This window comes from Pan troglodytes, chromosome 9, assembly GCF_028858775.2.
Source record: "Pan troglodytes isolate AG18354 chromosome 9, NHGRI_mPanTro3-v2.0_pri, whole genome shotgun sequence".
In the NCBI taxonomy this organism is placed as follows: Eukaryota; Metazoa; Chordata; class Mammalia; order Primates; family Hominidae; genus Pan; species Pan troglodytes.
The window spans coordinates 57243903-57264145 of record NC_072407.2 but is presented as its reverse complement, the minus strand read 5'-3'; the positions used below and the strand labels follow the sequence as shown (position 1 = coordinate 57264145).

The 20243-nt window shown below is 41.3% G+C and overlaps 1 pseudogene; it reads left to right on the top strand.

Annotated features, from left to right (window-relative positions):
- Positions 1 to 2059: 2059 nt before the first annotated feature.
- On the top strand, positions 2060 to 8316 carry LOC451186 (tripartite motif-containing protein 51-like; annotated as a pseudogene).
- Positions 8317 to 20243: the final 11927 nt, after the last annotated feature.

The window sequence follows — 20243 nt, the reverse complement described above, 5'->3', positions numbered from 1 at the left end:
GAACCTTGAGGTGAGTGCAACTTCTATGGAGAAAATTACTTCTCTCTTCCTTTAAAATAGTAAATTACAGTGATAAAAATATCTAACTGTCTAAACTTACTGAATGATCTTATTTGTAACTCATATTATTGCTATTCATTTTACGACATGAGGTTATTAATTGTTGTCATTTTGTGTGTTCCAAAAGTGTTTAATATATTTTTGAAAAATTTTAGATATCTAGTGTTTGCTGCAATATATTTGTATGCATCATGAATATATGGAATTCACATTAAAACATATATACATGTACTGAATGTACTAATATTGCTACACTTAATTAAGTAAAAAAGGATAATTATTGAATACTGTAAATGTTGTGCTTTCATAACCTGAAGCTTTTAGACATGATTTTAAGTTACTGAGGCAATGATGAGTTAAAAATGGTGATACTAAAGGAAATAAGAATGCTCCCCAAAATACCCTAGCTTAGAAATCAAAACACAATTGTTTAGCAGATAACTGTATAAGGAATGATTTGATATTTGATACTAGTTGTCACTTTAATTGAGGATTACCTCAGATGAAACTATGAAAAATTCCTGAAATGGCTCAGATGACCTCTGAAAAATATTTGCAATTCTTAAATTTTCACTGTTGGCACTTAAATTCAGCAGTGTTTAGTGAAAGAGAGTAAGGTAAAGGACTTCAAACTGCCAAGGCAAAGATTACAGTTTGTATTGGTCAGGGATCTCCAGAGAGACAGAACCATAGGATGTGTTCATAACTATATATATATACAATATATATATATATATATATATATCTCAAAAATACTTACAATTGTGGTACAATTGCCTTCGTATACCATCCAGGTTTGTAGCCTAGGAACAATATGCTATATTATATACCATAGGTGTGTAGTAGGCTATACCATCTAGGTTTGTGTAAGTATACCCTATGATGTTCAAACAATAACGAGACTGTCTAATGCATCCTTCAGATCATATATCTGTCCTCACTCTACACATGACACTGTACAGGAGAGGAAGTCCACTAGGGGAATTTCTTCCCTTGATTATGGAGTCTGAGAAATTGAACATAGGCTGTCATTAATGTTGTGTCCTGGAGATACCGATATCTTGGCTGAGTTAGAATCAGCTTCAAGAGAAAGAGAGGAAACTGCCTTCTCTCTGCCCTTTATCTTCAGTCTGAGCTACCAGCTGATTGGATAGTGTCCACCCACATTGAGGGCTGCTGTTCCTCACTCAGCTCACCAACTTACATGTCTCTCTGGAAACACCTTCACAGACTCACCCAGAAATAATGCTTTACCAATTCTCCATGTATTATTTAGTCCAGTCAAGTCAACACTTAAAATTAACCATAATACCATAGTAATATAACTGTATATATTTCAGTTTTAAAAAACTGACTATATGTCAGTTCATAGTTTGAGTAGCCCAAAAAGAAGTTAATTTAAGCCATAAGAAAAATAAACCCAATATTTTTCATTATTTATTTTATCTCCTTGTGACCCTAGACTGGTTTAATTGGTGTCTTTTTGTTTATCTGGTCGGTTGGTTTGTTCTGGAGTTGTTTTTGTTTTAAAGAGCCGTCTTCTGGGTCCCTCTCTCTAAAAATATGTCATAGCGCCCTCGGACCATCTTCTCATGTTTTGTTACCCAATGTAGGTTTTCTACTCCTCTCCCATAGTCATTCAGTAGTTATTTGACAGAGAAATAGGGACAAGCACGTTTTATTCTAGACCACTTAAGATTAAAACCCGAGTTTCATATCGACATCCAGGGAATAGGTTTTTGAACAGATTTGCATTATGTTATGGGCAGGAACTAGGAGTAGAAGAGATTGTGAGTCATCCAGTCAGTAGTGTCTGCTAAAAAGCCTGAAGACTCTCTTCGTGTATGAATTTTTCATTTTTGTTACAGAGGAAATAGTTTGTTCCACTTTAATTAGCACTGTCAAGAAGAAAATATAGCTATCACATATCACCACATGTTCACAGATTTTCACCAACCCAGACCCCAAAATGACATGCTGCTCTTTCTTCTTCAGAAACATGAATTCTGGAACCTTGCAAGTCTTCCAGAGGGAACTCACCTGTCCCATCTGCATGAACTACTTCCTAGACCCAGTCACCATAGACTGTGGGCACAACTTTTGCCGGCCCTGTTTCTACCTCAACTGGCAAGACATGGCAGTTGTTGCTCAGTGCTCTAAATGCAAGAAGACAACACGGCAGAGAAACCTCAACACTGACATTTGTTTGAAGAACATGGCTTCCATTGCCAGAAAAGCCAGCCTCCGGCAATTCCTTAGCTCTGAAGAGCAAATATGTGGGATGCACAGAGAGACAAAGAAGATGTTCTGTGAAGTGGACAAGAGCCCGCTCTGTTTGCTGTGTTCCAACTCTCAGGAGCACCGGAATCACATACACTGTCCCATTGAGTGGGCTGCTGAGGAATGCCGGGTAAGTGATGCCTCTGAAGATCTATTTCTATACAGGACACATGAAATTCTTGTAAGTCTATTTCCTTGGAGATTGGATGATGCCATCTCTGTGTCCCCTTAAGCATGTCTGTTATGAGCTTCCTTGACTTCACACCTCTCAGATTTGACAAACATGAGGAGAAACAAAGCAAACTCTATTTTCTGTGGGCTAATTTGTCTCTCATTTGGGGTCCTTCATATATCAGAGTGTGAATGATACTTTATTGTCCTCACTTGTGCTTCAATTCATGGCTCTTTTGCAGGAGGAGCTCCTAAAAAAAATGCAGTCTTTGTGGGAAAAAGCTTGTGAAAATCTCAGAAACCTGAACATGGAAACCACCAGAACCAGATGCTGGAAGGTTAGTACCGTATTACTCTACCTTCTCCGGGAACTTATAGTGAACTAATGGCTGACTCTTAAAATCGGAACTTGATCTCAACCCATAACCTTTCCGGAATTCAATAAACAAGGAAAAAACACTTGAGAAAAAAACACCCTAATTTCTTATATAAGTTAGTGTGACTCTTTGGTAGGATTTCTAATCAGACCACAGATGTTACCCAAGCGTGCTCACCTGTTTCCATACAAACCTATAGGAATACCCCAACAAATACAAGAAACTGGGCCATTTCACACTGTTCCCAATGGGCTGCCTGGATAAATTCTGGACACAAGAGTTATTTGTCAGTCATGGAAATTTCAGGTGACCCTTCTAAGGCTGAGTCAGTAGGAATTTGAATCCTGGTGGGCAAGTATATTGAAATGTGAGCTAAATTTCAGGCAGAAGGAGCAAGAGTGCAACCTTAGGGAAAGCATGAAATTAAATATCAGCACTAATTAATATTGAATAAGTCATAACACACAACGGGAAATGTGGTGAGAAATGTAGACTTGTGTCTTGATGAAGACAGAAATATGTGAGAAATATGGGAACTAGTATTTAATATAAGGAGAACTCTAAGGACTTGAGAAGAATTCTAGAAATGATTTTCTCTTTGTGGATGTTTATATTGAGGGTATGATATCTAATATTAATTCATTAATTTATTCTAATATTAATTCATTGAAAGATATTTTATGAGTACCTAGTCTATGTCAAATATCAACTTAGAAAATTAAGGTGTAAAGAAGAAAGAAAACACACAAATCATGCCATGGAAATGAGAAAAGCAAATGGTCACCATGCAGATATGTGAAGTACATGATGTGTTAGAGTGTAGTAATGTCTTTGGAGAATAATCAAGCAGGAAAGTAGAAAAGGAGCACAGAGGCCAGGGACTGGGGATGAGGGTTTGAGTTTTAAATAGGGTGGTCAGAAAAAAGGCTCATGGAAAAATTCACACTGAAACAAAATCTTGATCAGGAGGAAATATGTATATCCTCCTGTTTGCCTTCCTCTTCCTCATAAATATATGAATATATATGAGTATCTGGGTGTTGGTATATATATATATGGATAAATTTGAGGAACATATATATACACACACATACATGTATATATTCCTCATATATCCATATATGCCTTTATTTGAGAAATATATATATGAGCACATATACGAGAAACATGTATATATATATATATATGAAAATAATTCTAGGTATAGAAAACAGCATGTGTGGTAATATTTAATTTGCATTTATTTGGGGGTTTGAGGAACCACAAAGAAGTCCATGTTGCCAATTAGGGTGAGTTTGGAAGAGAATAAATGAAACCTTATTAGAATATGTTATTCTGGGTGAAATGCATTGAGTTGACAATGCTAGTCTGGGTCATGTCATCATTTGTCATATAATGGTTTTACATAACTTGCCCCAATTCTCCAAAATAGAAATAATGGTTTCTTACCTAGTCAATATAACTCAATAGTTTGATTCTTAAGCAAGAACTGTGTTTTCTTTCTATAAATGTGGTGTGGAAGAGAGAAATCCATTTTTATATAACTATCTTAGAAAACATTTTATCATTAATCAAGTAAATGTAACTGGGCAGAAACAACTATGTTGATATTAGTACAGAAAAAAAAAGGAAAGGAATAAAATTTTGTGGAATCTGAGAATTGACAAGATTGAGGATTAAAATATTGGGTGTTCAGAATGCTAAGAGGAATCAGTGAAATTCAAGAGAAGATGGATAAAACATTTCTATTTTGACTAATTGTCACTGCAGGATTATGTGAGTTTAAGGATAGAAGCAATCAGAGCTGAATATCAGAAGATGCCTGCATTTCTCCATGAAGAAGAGCAACAACACTTGGAGAGGCTGCGAAAGGAGGGCGAGGACATTTTTCAGCAACTCAATGAAGGCAAAGCCAGAATGGAACATTCCAGGGAGCTTTTAAGAGGAATGTATGAGGATCTGAAGAAAATGTGCCATAAAGCAGTTGTGGAGCTACTCCAGGTACGAACTGACCATGGGGTATCATGATGACGAAGATTCACGTGCATGGGTGTTTTTCCTCTCTCCTGAAATCCGTCTCCCCCTTTACTTCCATGATTTGTTTCCAAAAACACGATTTGATAACTAATGCTACTTGGTTGGGAGGGTATAGCCTCTCCTAGTGATTCTACCAGACCGAAGGTCCCTCCTATTTTATCCACCAGCAACAAAACTTTGTGGAATGACCAAGGTAACAGACAGCCCCAAGAAATATTTCCCATCAAAAGTCAGTGATTTATTTAGGATTTTTGAAAGTGGATAAAATGAGAAGTGATTCATTGGCATTTAGGCTAATTTGGAGACATGGCATGATGGAGAAGTTGGGGAATCTAGGATCACACTAATATTATTTTGGGGTCCACTCATTTTGGTAACAGGGCTTAGGGTAGATGGCTGAGTAGCTTCTTTATGGTTACAGCAGAGCATGGACTCTGTGGGCCTCCTCTCCCTTCACTTGTAAAGAGAATGTCTTCAAGACTTAGACTTTATCAGGACATTAATTCATGACATATGATAGACTGGGATTTTCATGAGAAAAGAAACAGAAAATGCTTTCCAGGAGGGAACTTTGTAGGAAAATAATATCTTCAGAAACTGTCTCCATAACTCACAATGCACTTAGTTGAAGATGCATCTTGTGGAAAGCTCTAAGCCTTTCTATTTTTTCTTTTTCACAGTCTTTTGGAGACATATTACAAAGGTGAGTGCATACCAAGATTTTAGCAGATGCTTTCAGTTTCCACAAATATCAAGAAGGAACTTTGATATTGAAGGTATAATTGATTCAGATATTGATACTACCTTGTGCTGGTTGTACTTTCTCCATCCCCCACCCCATGTAGTCATCTATTTTGTTGCCATACTCAGTGTTTTTATTAAGCAGTTCAATGAAAGTTCTGCAAAACCAAAAATAAATAAATAAAAATAAATAAATAAATAAATAAAAAAGAAAGAGAACAAAAAATAAATAAATGAAAGAAAATAAAGGAAGTGAGCATCTCTATTCCTAATTTCCTTTTTATTGCTCAAAAGCCTTCATATTTGAAAGAGAAAATATTACATTTACTACATGGCTACAAAGTCAACCAGGGGAAGCCAGAGAGAAAAGGGGAAAGTATTTTAGCAGTGAAAAGTGTTGATGATTTCTAGTTTATATTTAAATATATAATTCTGAAAAATAGATGAAACAAACTATTCAGAATGTTTGAGCCATGTAGGCCTCCAGAGAACCTCAACTATAAAAGGCAGATCTCCCTGCCTGGAGCACGTTTCAATACCCTGGCCTTGAGAAGGAAGAAACAGACACAGCAGTCTTAAAAATAGCCCCACTTTTCCAGACAGTGATTTCAGGAATTTCTGGTGAGGTCTGGAACCCAGAATTTCATTTTGGAATATTCTCCTAGTCTTGAGACTAATGATCCTTACTAATTTGGAGCAATACGAAGAAAGATCCGAATGAATTCTCAGTCAGAGAGACTTTTCCATCGTACTTGAAAATGAGGAACTGTGAATAAGAATGAATTTGAAAAAGAAAATGATAATTTTGGAATTAGCAAATGTGTGGATTAAAGAGATTCTCATGAAATGTCTTTTAAATAAAGGTGGTGATTTTTATGTATTTTTTTGGCTGTAGATGTGGTAACTCTATCTTTCTCCTTGCAGGTATGAGTCTCTGCTGCTGCAAGTGTCTGAGCCTGTGAATCCAGATTTCAGTGCAGGGCCCATCATTGGACTGATGGACAGGCTCAAGAGATTCAGAGGTGAGTGTCAGCCCATTGGCAGAATTCCCACAGTGTATTACTTCTTGTTAGAATTATGGGGGTAATATTTTACCCTTCATCAAATGTTTATTTCATTTCAGCAGTAAGTGAACCATATGATGATGAAACCCTTTTATATCTGTGTTTCTGTTTATAGTCCAATTTATAAGATGAAGAGTACAACATAGTGAAAAACAAATATGTTCTGGGCTCACATGGATAGAGTTATACATTGGGTAAATGGAATGACATAAGAAATAAAAAATTGAATAAATGGAACAATGCTCAGAAGGAAGCGTAGTAATCCAAGGTTACATAAAAGTTTTACACTTCTTTACTGTATTTCATTTGAGTTATTAAACACATTTCATTGGGGAATAGAGTTCACTGCAGTTTGTTGGAGTATTTGTACTTTCTTACAATAAATATATATTGTTGATATAATGTAAAATTTTGACTTAACATGTAAAAAGAAAGAAGAAATTATTATGTAAATAGGAAGTAAACCTGCAAATAATAATTTCAGTTTAGTTACAACATGAAGAGCTACTTGTAAAATCTAAATTTCGGTTTCAGTCTAGAGCTAGCAGGGATGTCTGCAAAGTGACTAGTAGAAGATTTTGCAAAAATCTGCCTTAACTTACCACTTATAATTTGAACATATGGACTTTTATGCAGTTATCTAGAGGGGTGCTTGAGTAAGCTAAAATCTTCCCATTCCTGCCAGAATTATACCACTAGTATTTAAGAACAAGAAATATTTTAATAATAATGACCTTGATAGCTAAAGGGCATTCAGGGCATAAAATATTTCACTTTCACATAGGAGATTGGATTAAAACAGGCTGGTCTTATATTCGACTCTCAATTTTTAAGTTTTCAATAAATTTTCAATGTCTGTTTTTAGGGTTTTGTTCTTCCTATAGAGAATATTAATCATCCTTATACTTTATTAAATGTTGTAGTCACAGTTCTCCTGTCCTTGTAACTTCAAATATCTTGGTAAAGTAAATTCTTGGTAGAACAACTTTTCCCTCAAGAATTCTAATTTCTATTAATTACATGTATCTATATTTTTTAAAAATTATTTTTGCAGTTGATTTTACTCTGCAGCCTGAAAGGGACAATAGTCATATCTTCCTGTATGGAGATTTGAGAAGCATGAATATTGGATGTGACCCTTAAGATGATCCCGATATCACTGCAAAATCTGAATGTTTTCTTGTATGGGGGGCTCAGGCTTTCACATCTGGCAAATATTATTGGGAGGTTCACGTGGGGGACTCTTGGAATTGGGCTTTTGGTGTCTGTAACAATTATTGGAAAGAGAAGAGACAGAATGACAAGATAGATGGAGAGGAGGGACTCTTTCTTCTTGGATGTGTTAAGGAGGACACTCACTGCAGTCTCTTTACCACCTCCCCACTTGTGGTGCAATATGTTCCAAGACCTACCAGCACAGTGGGATTATTCCTGGATTGTTAAGGTAGAACCATGAGCTTTGTTGATGTTGATCAAAGTTCCCTGATATACACCATCCCTAATTGCTCCTTCTCACCTCCTCTCAGGCCTATCTTTTGCTGTAGTCACTTCTGACCAGAGAAAAGTCAGAAATGTGTCTATGTGCTCTGGGAACCTGTTTATCCCAGAAAGCCCTCTTTTCTTCGCACCTCATCAAACAGAACAAATAAGTTATATTTAATGTCTTTAGTTGCATTCTAATGTCATCAAAACTCATTTATAGTGTTTCTATTAAATATGGTGAAAACACTAAAACCATGTGTATTGGTTCCTTTTTAAATCATTTCTGGAAAATCATTACCCATGATGTATGGCATAGAATATATTCTCTGGTTTTTAATTATTTCTGAATGTCACAAAGTGAAATAATAGATGACAGAGTTGTCTAAATGAAGTTAAAATCAATGGAAGAAAGTAGAGATCTTGGGCTTCATGAAAAAACTTGGAGTAAAAAGACTCAATGGTAACCTGGAAATATTTTCTTTCTCTTCATCTAACAATATTATACTTATCCATGTGTTTTGTTTATGAACCTATTCTTTGAGGTAATCTTATTTGACATCCTATGCTGGGCTTATCTTTGTAAATCTCATCTTATATACAAAATGCTCATGCATTATTAGAGTGCTGTTCCACAGTGAAATTTACAAGGGGATCAGGACAATGCTGGATCAATTAAATGTTCAAATGGACATAACTGAATACTGACCCCTACCTCAAACCATACACAGTGCATTTCCACATGGATTCATGTTCTGAAGGTGAAGGGAACACAATAAAATATTCTCACACAGAAAGATTTCCTAACCAGGACAAAAAAGGACCAATTAAGAAGAGAAATTTAGTTAGTTTACATCAAAAATGATGACTTCTGTATTTCAAAATATACCATCCAAGAATTAAAATGCAAACCAAGAGTGGAGAAAAATATTTATCCCAACATATATGCAATAAAATATAATACATGTGATTAATGAATGTAATAAATAAAAGAAAATGAACCCAATATAAAATTGGGAAAATATTTGAACAGGCCCTTCATAAAATTGGAGGCATAAATATCTGGACCAATATGAAAAAGGGATTACTTTTATTTGTCCTCAGAATAATAAAAACTAATCCATAAGTTGTTTTTTTTTTTTTTTTGTATTTTGTAGAGCTGGGGTTTCGCCATGTTGTCCAGGCTGGTCTTGAACTCCTGACCTCAGGTGATCTGCCTCCCAAAGCGCTGGGATTACAGGCATGAGCCACTACTCTTCACCTCAGGCATGGTTTTACTACAGGCAACTTTTTGTTCTTTATTAATCTTTCATCTAATAAAAGGGAACAGACTATAAATAGCATTTATAAGCATACTTAGTAATACAGTTCTTATGATCATATGGAAAAAATAAATGAAAGCTGACGTAATGGTAAACGTCATTCAGTTTCCTCTTGAGTCTGGGCCTTTTGGGTCTGGGTCCCTCTGTGCAGCCAAGGCAGGTCAGATGGAGAGAGATGGTCCAGACCTGGCCAAATGGGTTCTACACGAGCCTTCTGGGTCAACACTGCCTTTCAATAAAGACCTGGGCTGTGATGACTCCAGCCGTGTTCTCCACCACAGTGGGCGGAGTGCTCACAGTGGGTCCTTGGGCCATGGGAGACCCCATTATATACATTGAACAAGATGCCATCAAAGCATTTCCCATCTGACACTGCCCGGGGCCCATAATAAGCTACAGCAGCATCATAACTTTGCCAGCACGAAGCCCGGTGTCCTTTTGGTTTATCCGTGTGTATGAGTAAACACACTTACGCTCGCCTGTGCATACCCTCACACCATAGTGTACACTGTCCACAGTGGCACCGCCTGCTACTGAGGGCCGTGCCTTTTATCAAGTCTTATTTCAAGCTGGCTCAGCATGAGGAAATTGTGTATGCAACACTGACTTTCAACTGAGTCACTCAAAAATTAGTAAAATCATCTCAGGTAGTGTGCGTTTTTATTTTTCCTGCTTTCAAACACAACCTCCAGAGGAGTTTTTTTAGCCACTTATTTAAAATGTTAATGAAGGAACCCGCGAGTGCAGGGGCACTGAAACGAGTAGTTGATTTAAGTCATTCCAACGCATAAGCAAGTTCCAAATGCACTGAGAGGTGAGGAGGGGAAGATGCAAAGGGTGCCTTGGGAAGAACTGCTTTTGCGGTAAGCCCTTGGCGCCTCCCAGCATGCCCGCTGCGATGGCATTCACCCCACTGCAGTCGTCATCATCAAGGTGACTTTTTTGTTTTAGAAGGATCTGCTGTGGTCAGGGTTCCACCTGTCCTTCCCTAGACCATGGCCCTCCAGGCAGTTCTAGGCAGGTCCCAGCAAAAAGGTACTGGGGTAGAAACCAAGGAACAGGCCCACAGAAACAGGGACCCTGGGGGCTTCCAAGGGGGAGTGCTGACTGCCAGGTGCAGAATCGATAGAATTATCCACGATGAGAGCCAGAGGGACCTGCGCCAATCCCTGGGGAGTGTGTTAGAATTTCCCCAAATACTGTAAAAGAGAAAAGTGCTCAAACTTTATCACGTGATAGATTAATGATGTCTAGGAGCTGACACAGAACAGGAGGACTCTGACCACCGCAGGACCAGCGAGATGTGTCAGGACAGAAATGAGCAAGCTTGAGTCTCCAGGCACACCTGGGGAAAGAGTAATGCAAGGCACACATCAGGGCTGTGACTCATTCCTCAAAGCAGGCTTGGGTCCCCAGGGTAAGAGTGAAGAGACAGCCTTCCCACATCATGTAGTGTGGATGGCAGGGCTGCAGGGGATGTAGTCCTCTTGCAGGTGGGCTGCCAGAGACCTGGCAGCCAGACCCATTTCTTAGTGAGGGCACATTCATTTCCTCTCTGGGATGCATTTCATCATATTCACTTTGTACCCACGATTCTTCCTGACAGCCTGAAACAGCAGACTTTGCATCCTTTTCAGGCCTGGTGTCTGGCCTTACACCAGGGGCTTCTGTTTCACCCACAATAGACTCGCCTCCACACCGTAGACCTGTTCACTGCTGACAGCAGGGAGAGAAGAAGGCAGAGGGGTCCAGCACGGCCCTCCTGCATTCATAAATCCTATTTTCCAATGAACATCACGAACTCCCTGTCTCCTGCTCCCAGGAGAAACCTCGGGTCTCAGGAGTGGTCAATGCTGAGATGACAAATCTATTGAAATTCTGATCTCCACAGTCTTGAGGTCTCTAGTGTTGCCAGGAGACTGTCAGGAGGAGCTCCAGAAGAAAGAGGCACAGAATGTTTCACACTGCTTTCCCCAAGTGCAGCCAATGGACAGCCTCTGCACACTGAGGTAATTCTAGATGATTGGCTCCACGCTCTTCCCTCCTCTTTTCTAGTGAGATTAGTGCTGGCTGACTGTAGAACACTTTATTCACAGAAGCAAGTAGAAAATATTGTCACTCTTAATTCACATGCCCCAACGTCAGACCAGGAGTGCCCGGTTCTGGAGGGAAGTGCCAGGACTGGCTCCTTTGTGTTCTCATCAGCCACCTCCACGCACATGGAGGTGAATTTCACTGGCGTTGATACATGCTTTCATATCCACAAGAGGCTCTCCGAGGGACAGACTTCACACACACCGCAAAGCCATTTCTGCTGCCAGAGTCCCCAGTCTCCAATCACCAAAAAAATTCTCCACCAAGGGACGAGCTCCACTCATCTCACTTGTAACCAGTAACATCGACATTGTCTGAGAAATATTTATTCTGTCCAGTTTAAGCTTAATTTTCACAAACAAGAAAAAGTAGTAAAATAGACTTTAGCTTTTCCTTTAACTGTATTTGTATATAAATCCCCGAGAAGGTAGCTGTCAACTTGAAATTCACTATCTACAGTTAATTAACATCAGGGTGCAGGGAGGGACCCTGAGCCCCATCCCTGTGCACAGCAGGGGCTGGGCTGTCATTGCAAGAGAGCAAACCTGGTCTCCCTTCTGAGCAAAGAGGAGGGGGTGGGAGGGGCACGGTGGTTTATGAATTCTTAGCCATCAGCACAGATGCTGGCAGGCCTGCTGTTCACTCACTCTGGGGGCCTGGAGGTCCCACCATGATAACACCACATTGCCTCACAGAGGCCCCTGCTTTTCTGTCCTTGGTAGACCTCAGGGTAGGTGGTGCCAGGGATGATAAAGAACTTCACCAACTGGGAGAAGAAAACAGGCAAAGGAAGGAAGGGTGAATGAGGAAGAAGAGATGAGGCAACAGGGGTGGGAGAATGTGGTGATAAAGCCAGTGGGGATAGTGTGGTGGCAACTGACAGGAGAGGAGAAAGGGGCCCATGCTCATCAGTCCCCTCCTTCCTGAACAACATGAGGGGTGTAGGGAGGGCGAGCCTTCAGTGAGTGAATGCAGCAGTTCAAAGAAACAAAAGTAGACAAAAATAATCAATGTTCTCCTAGGACGCCAGGTTTTTAGAGAGGCCACTGTGAGACCTCTGAATGCCCGATGCCCAATAGTGCTGAGTGGGTAAGTGACAAGAAGCCTGCATCCCCCCCAGTCCTGTGCACCTCCTGAGACTGAGGAGCCTGTGTCACCAGTACCTAGGTCTAGAAGAAAGGGCTTCCAAATGACTCAGGAAGATGAGTGGGCATTTCACTCCACCTCTGGGACCAGATGACCACACCTCCCCTGAGGAATCCCTTACCCAAAATAATTGAACATAATAATGTTGCTTAAGTATAAAGTGGCTCATCTGATCACCCCGACACTGACCCCAGGACACCCCCCTCAAGGTAGCTTCAGTTCCCCATCATCTAGACTTTTCTCCCTGCCCTCCCACACTCCCTGAGCCTGGCTGGAGGCCTGCTTGTCCCCTCTGCTGCCCACTCCAAAGAGAATAAGAAACCAAGAGCATGGGCTTGCCACAGGTCAAGGAAAGAGGCTTGGTGACACTTCCTTTGACTTAGAAATTTCCTCTACCAGCAAATCTGCTTCCACATGGAAAAAATGAGAAGTGCTGGGCCAGTAGCCAGGCACACAGCTGCAGAAGCTACCTGGACCTGCCTCATGGGCCAAAGGGAAGGGCTGCCCACAGGCAAGCCACGTCTAGAGTGAGTCCAGAGAGACCAGGGAGAGTCTGGGATCCAATCAGGGATGACCCTTCTTTCAGTTGGGTCTGGTGGGTTTTCAAAATCCAATCTTTCCAATGGGGCCATACCAAAGCTCCGGGGGAGGTCAGGCTTCCCAGTCCCACCAGAACCCCCCTGTGAAGTTGTCATTTTCTCTCAAGTTGCATACACTGGCCAGGTAAAGGCAGCTTCTACTCACCAGGCAAATGGCCAGCTCACCTTCAGATTTGCCAAAGCAATCTGGGTCCTGCCCCATACTTGCTGGCTAGGCAGGCTTTTCAAAACACAGGTATCTCTGGAGCTGTTTTGTGGACACCAGGAGCAGTACTTGACAAGCCCTGTGCTGGCCCCAGGGTACTCTGTGCACCTGGGTAAGGCTGGAACACATTGGGGACAGGGACCCAACATGCCCACTCTGGGACAGCTTGGGACCTGGGGAAATCGCCAGTTGTTTGCTGTCCTGCCATTGCTGTTCTACACATCCCTGGAGACTATGAGCATCGGTTACAGTGTGATAGTGGCTGGTCAGGACTAGAAATGTCCATTTTTGACCTGGAAGCAGCAGACACCCAAGGCTTAGGGTAGAAGTGGGGGCTCCATACCATTACCAGTGCCAACTTCCCATGGTGGAAACAGGAAGGAATGTCTGGCAACCCACCAAGGGTCAGATGCCACATCAGCCCAACCGAAGCTGCCAGACACTGGCTGTTCCGATGACAATTAGACATTCTTGGGAAGGTGGAGCCATTTGTGAGAGCTCAGGATGGGTGTCCTGGAAGTGCCACTTAAAGGCGACTGAGGCCTCTCAAAATCCCTGTGTTAGAGCTGCAGCTCTCCATGTGGGCAGCAGTGCAGTCACCTGTGGAGCTTTAGGACAGGCCCAGGGCTCAGCTCCCCGGACCAGTGCCTTCAGAACTTTCACAGCAGGGATAGCCGGCTTGGAAAGGCATGTCTGGGAGACCATGTGACACTGCCTGGCTGGGTCCTGGGCTGACAGAGGTGAGCGTGGAGCTCGTGGTGGCTTGGTAATGCTGTGAATTATGTGGCAGGAAGATGCCACAATGCCAAGGCCCCACGTCTTGGAAATTCCATGAGGTCTGCATGAGTTTGAACTAAACACCAAGTGCAGTTCTGAAAGGAAAAATAAAAGAAATACCCACACGAGGGATTCTTTGGAACTGAGTCTGGAAGAGAGGGCTGTCTGGTCCACTCCAGGAGAATTTGCCTAAAATAAGTTTGCTTCCCATTGCATTCTCTTTGCTTGTTCTAAACATCACCTCCCCCCTATTCCTTTAATTTGCATCATTCTGGACTCCTTACTCTTGTTGCATCCTTTTTTTACATTTGAAGGACGTCTGGATTTGATTTACTTAAGAGCATATACGGCTTAATCTTGTATTTCTGGTAATCATCTATTACGTTTCCCCCATTTTATCAAATGACACTTTTCCCTCATATCTATTTTTACTATGTAAAAGATTTTCTATCCAGTTTATCTAAAACTCCTTGATTAAACAGAGTTTAATTCTAGCAATACATACATGCTTATCTCTGCATTGTTTTATAATTTGATGAGAAATGTTTTTCCCCAATATATGACTGTATGGATAATACTTTTTAAAAAGATACAATAAAATATGATATCTCTTTCTCACTTGATCATGTGGCTGAATGAGTCAATCCCTCCATCAAACAGAAATATCCGGCATCACTTAATCTAATTAATAAAAACATCCAGTGTGCATGTGCACCCACAATGAGAAGAAAAGACCAACACAAACAGCCGAAAAGGAGAGAATCCCATGATTTCTGTGTAAACTCCTACAGATATCATAAATATTTATTGCTAGAAACAGTATTTTAAATAAAAGGTCTTCAGGCAAGTGTATGAAAACTGCCTTGGATACAAGGGGCCCTATCACTTGTAAAACTTGGCAAATTGGATAACAATTAAAAATACAAAATCACACAGAAAATACTCTTTAATAAATTGAGGTTTTTTTGATTGAGACGGAGTTTGGCTCTTGTTGCCCAGGCCAGAGTGCGATGGCGCGATCTTGGCTCCCTGCCACCTCTGCCTCCTGGGTTCCAGCGATTCTCCTGCCTCAGCCTCCCGAGTAGCTGGGATTACAGGCATGTGCCACCATGCTCGGCTAATTCTGTATTTTTAGTAGAGACGGGGTTTCTCCATGTTGGTCAGGCTACTCTCAGACTCCTCCCAACCTCAGGTGATCCGCCTGCCTCGGCCTCCCAAAGTGCTGGGATTACAGGCGTGAGCCACCGCGCCCGGCCTAATAAATTGATCTTTAAAAACATCTTAATTGAGGTTCTCTAAAGGAAGCCTTTTAGGCAACATGCCCGCTAGGTGTACTGATTGCTAGGGTGGCTGGTGTCAGGCAAATCGATGTGGCTCCCCCAACTCCTTCCGGGGAGCATCCTAGAAAGACACCGTGGAAACGCGCACGGCCTGGTGGTCCTGGTAGCGGCCATGGTGCTCAGCCCCGTGGCCTCACCCTGCCCTCGAACCCCGTGTCAAGCACCTGCGGATTCTCACGTCCTCTTCTTCCAGGGCGGCGGGCGCTTCTCCTGCACGTTGGCCTGGCGCTTCTTCTCGGCCTCCTCAGCCTCCGGTTTCTCCTCCTTGGCCACCTTGTATGGCCACTTAGGTATCCGCAGGTGGCCACTGTCCTTGGTGCTGCCCTTCCGCGCCGGCCTCTGGGGCTGGAAGGTGGGTGCGGGCGCCTTGCTGAATAGCCTGTTATTTATAGTACCACAGGGTGTACACACATAGGGAACACCTGCTGTGATATTAAAAGTTATACTTCCCTGGGATATTTTGAATACTATCACAGGGTGTACACACACGATGTACACCCACTGTGATTTTTAAAGTAATATCTCCTTAGGATATTACAAATAGTATCAATAGGTGTACACACCCTATGGGATTAAGATAACATCCCTTTAGGATATTCCAAATAATATCCCAGGGTGTAGACCCCGTGTGACATTAGGAGTAACATCTTCCTTGGATATTACGAATGAAATCACAGGGTTGACACTCCATGTGATTTTAAAATTAAAATCCCCCAGGAATATTACTAATAATATCACAGGGTGTACACCCTTGTGACGTTAGGAGTAACATCCTCCCAGGATATTACGAATAATATCAGAAGGTGTACACACATTGTGACATTAGTAGTAATATCGCACGAGTAAAGTGTGAATAATATCACAGGGTATACACACCTGTGACATTAGGAGTAACATCCCCCTGGAATATTCTGAATAATATTGCAGGGTTTACACCTCCTGTGACTTTAGGAGTATCATCCCGCCAAAATATTACGTGAATAATTGTAAAATTACGAGCATCTCCCTAAGATATTATGAATAATATCACAGAATGTGTACACACATGGTGTATACCCCATGTGATATGAGGAGTTACATCCTTCTAGTATGTTAGGAATAATACCACAAAGGTGTTCACACATAGTTAACAGCATATGTAATATTAGGATTAACATCCCTAGAGAATATCACAAAGAACATCACAGGGGCTGTGCACACATGATGTACATGCCCTTTGACATTACGAGTACATTTCCCTGACACATTTCCAGTAATATCACAGCATTTACACCTTCTGTGACATTTGGAGTAACGTCCCCTAGGATAGTACGAATAATATCACTGGGTGTACATCCCCTGTGACCTGAGGAGTAATATCTTTCTAGATTACATTAATAGTATCACAATGTGTACACCCCGTGTGTCATTAAAAGTAAAATTCCCCTAGGATATTATGAAAAATAACACAGGGAGTACACCCCGTGTGACATTAGAAGTAACATCCCCGAGGATAGAACGTATAATATCAGAGAATGTACATGCATTGGGACATCAGTAGTAATATCTCTTTCGTATAATACGAATAATATCAAAGGGCATACATGCATTGTGAAATTAGTAGTGAACTCCCGCTAGGATATTACGGATTTCAGGACAGGGTGTATATGCCCTGTGACATTCAGAGTAACGTTTTCCTAGAAAATTACGAAGAATATTAAAGGGTGTACAGGACCTGTGATTTACGAGTAACATTTCCGTAGAATATTACACTGTGTGTACACCCTGTGTGACATTAGGAGTAACATCCCACAAAGCTATAACGAATAATTTCACAAGGTGTACACCTTCTGCAACATTAAAAGTAACATTTCCCTAGAATATTACGATAATATCACAGAGTGTACACCCCCTGTGATATAGGGAGTAACATCTTGTAAGGATTATACAAGTAATTTGATAAGGTGGACAAACCCTGTGACACAAGGAGAAACATCCCTCCAGGACATTACAAATAACATCAAAGGGAACACACCCCATGTGACAATAAAGGTAACCTCCCCTTAGGATATTACGAATAATACCACAAGGTGTACACACACTGTGACATTATTATTAATGTCCCACTAGGGTATTGTGAATAATATCACAGTGTGTACAGTCCTGTGACATCAGGATGAACATTCCCCTACAATATTACGAATAATATAGCAGGGTATACACCCCCTGTGATTTTGATATTGCCATCCTCCTAGAATATGGAAAATAATGTCCCAGGGTGTTAACGAAGAGTGGCAGTAGAGGTAAAATCCTAGTAGTGGAGTAATATCACCCCGCCTCTCCCCCCAGGATATTACGATCCACGGTGGACACACAGCGTGTTTACGTTATTGTGAGTAATATCTTCTCTGCCTCTGGAGATTACCAGCTATGTCATAGACGGGTGTACATCCTCTGCACTATTTGCAGTAATGGCATCCTCTTGCCCCTGGATATTAACAACAATGTCACAGGAGTGTTTCTACCCCCAGTGGCATTGGGTGTAGTATCATCCTCTCCCACGCTGAAATTAGGAACGATATCACTGTGGGCGTGTACACACCCTGTGATATTGAAAGTAATATCATCCTCTTTTCTCCTGGATCATGCGACCAATATCAATGGGAAGCGTACGCTTTCTGCAATATTGGGAGTAATGTCATCCTCTCTGCCTTTGAATATTAAGGGCAATGTCACAGGGCGGGTGTACACTCTCTGCGATATTGGCAATATTATCCTCTCCCCAACCTGCATATTAGGAAAAATATCACAGAGTGGGTGTACACCTTCTCTGATATGAGTAGTAATATCATCTTCTCCCCTTCTGGATATTAGGAACAATATCACTCGGGGGTGTACACTTTCTTCGAGATTGAGAGTAATATCTTCTCCGCCTTTTAATATTAAGAGAAATATCACAGGGGGGATGTACAGCCCCTGAGATTTTGGGAGTAATATCGGGCTCTTTCCCTCCATGGATATTAGGAACAATATCTCAGGGTGGGTTTACACCTCCTGCTATATGGGGAGTCATATCCTTTCTTTTCCTGGATATTAGGGACAATATCACGGGGTGGGTGTACACAGCCTGCGATATTGCTGTAATATCATCCTCTCACCCTCCGGATGTTAGGAACAATATCACAGAAGGGGCGTACACTCCCTGTGATATTGGGAGTAATATCATTTTCTCCTTCCATGAATATTAGGAGCAATATCCCTGGGTGGATGTACACCCACTGTTACACTGGGAGTAATGTCATACTCTACCCCCTGGATATTAGGAGCAATATCACAGGGTGGGTGTACACCCATAGCGATATTGGGAGTTATTAATATCATGCTCTCCCTCCCTGGATATTAGGAAAAATATCACAAGGGGGGTGTACACCCCGGCACTATTGCGAGTAATATCATTCTCTCTTATTCTGGATAGTAGGAATAATATCACAAGCGGGGTGTACACCCTCTGTGATATTGGGAGTAATATCATCCTCTCCCAACGTGGATATTAGGAACAATATCACAAGGGGGCTGTACACGTCTGTGATATTGGTAGTAATATCATCCTCTCCCCATTGCATATAAGAACAGTGTGACAGGCGGGGTGGGCACCCCCTGCCATATGGGGAGTAATATCACCCTCCTCTCCATCCCTGGATATCATGACCCACGGTGGACACACAGCATGTTTATGATATTGTGAGTAATATCATCCCCCCCTCTAGAAATTATGAACAATATCACAGATTGGTGTACACCCTCTGCAATATAGGGAGTGATAACATCCTCTCCACCCCTGAATATTAGGAACAATATCAAAGAAGTGTTTATACCCCCTGTGATATTGGGAGTAATACCATCCTCTCCCACGTTGAAATTCAAAACAGTGTCACTGGGGGCGTGTCCACCCCATGTGATACTGAAAGTAATATCATCCTCTTCTCTCCTGGATCATGGGAACAATATCACTGGGGTGGTGTACACTTTCTGTGATATTGGCAGTAATATCCTCTTCGCCTTGGAATATTAAGGACAATATCACAGGGGGGCTGTACACCTCCTGCGCTATTAACAATAATATTATCCTCTCACGCCCTGCATATTAGGAAAAATATCACAGAATGGGTGTACACCTCCTGCGATATGGGGAGTAATATCATCTTCTCTTCTTCTGGAAGTAGGAAAAATATCACACGGGTTTGTACACTTTCTGTGATATTGGGAGTAATATCAACTTCTCCACCTTTGAATATTAAAAACAGTATCACAGAATGGATGTACACCTCCTGCGATTTTGGGAGTAATATCAGCCTCTACGTTCCATGGTTATTAGGAATAATATCCCAGAGTGGGTGTTCAGCTGCTGCTGTATGGGGAATCATATCATCCTCTCCCTTCCTGGATATTATTAGCAACAATATCACAGGGTGGTTGTGCATAGCCTGCGACATTGGGAGTAATATCACCCTCTCCCCCTCCGGATATTAGGAACAATATCACAGAATGGGTGTACACTCCCTGCGATACTGG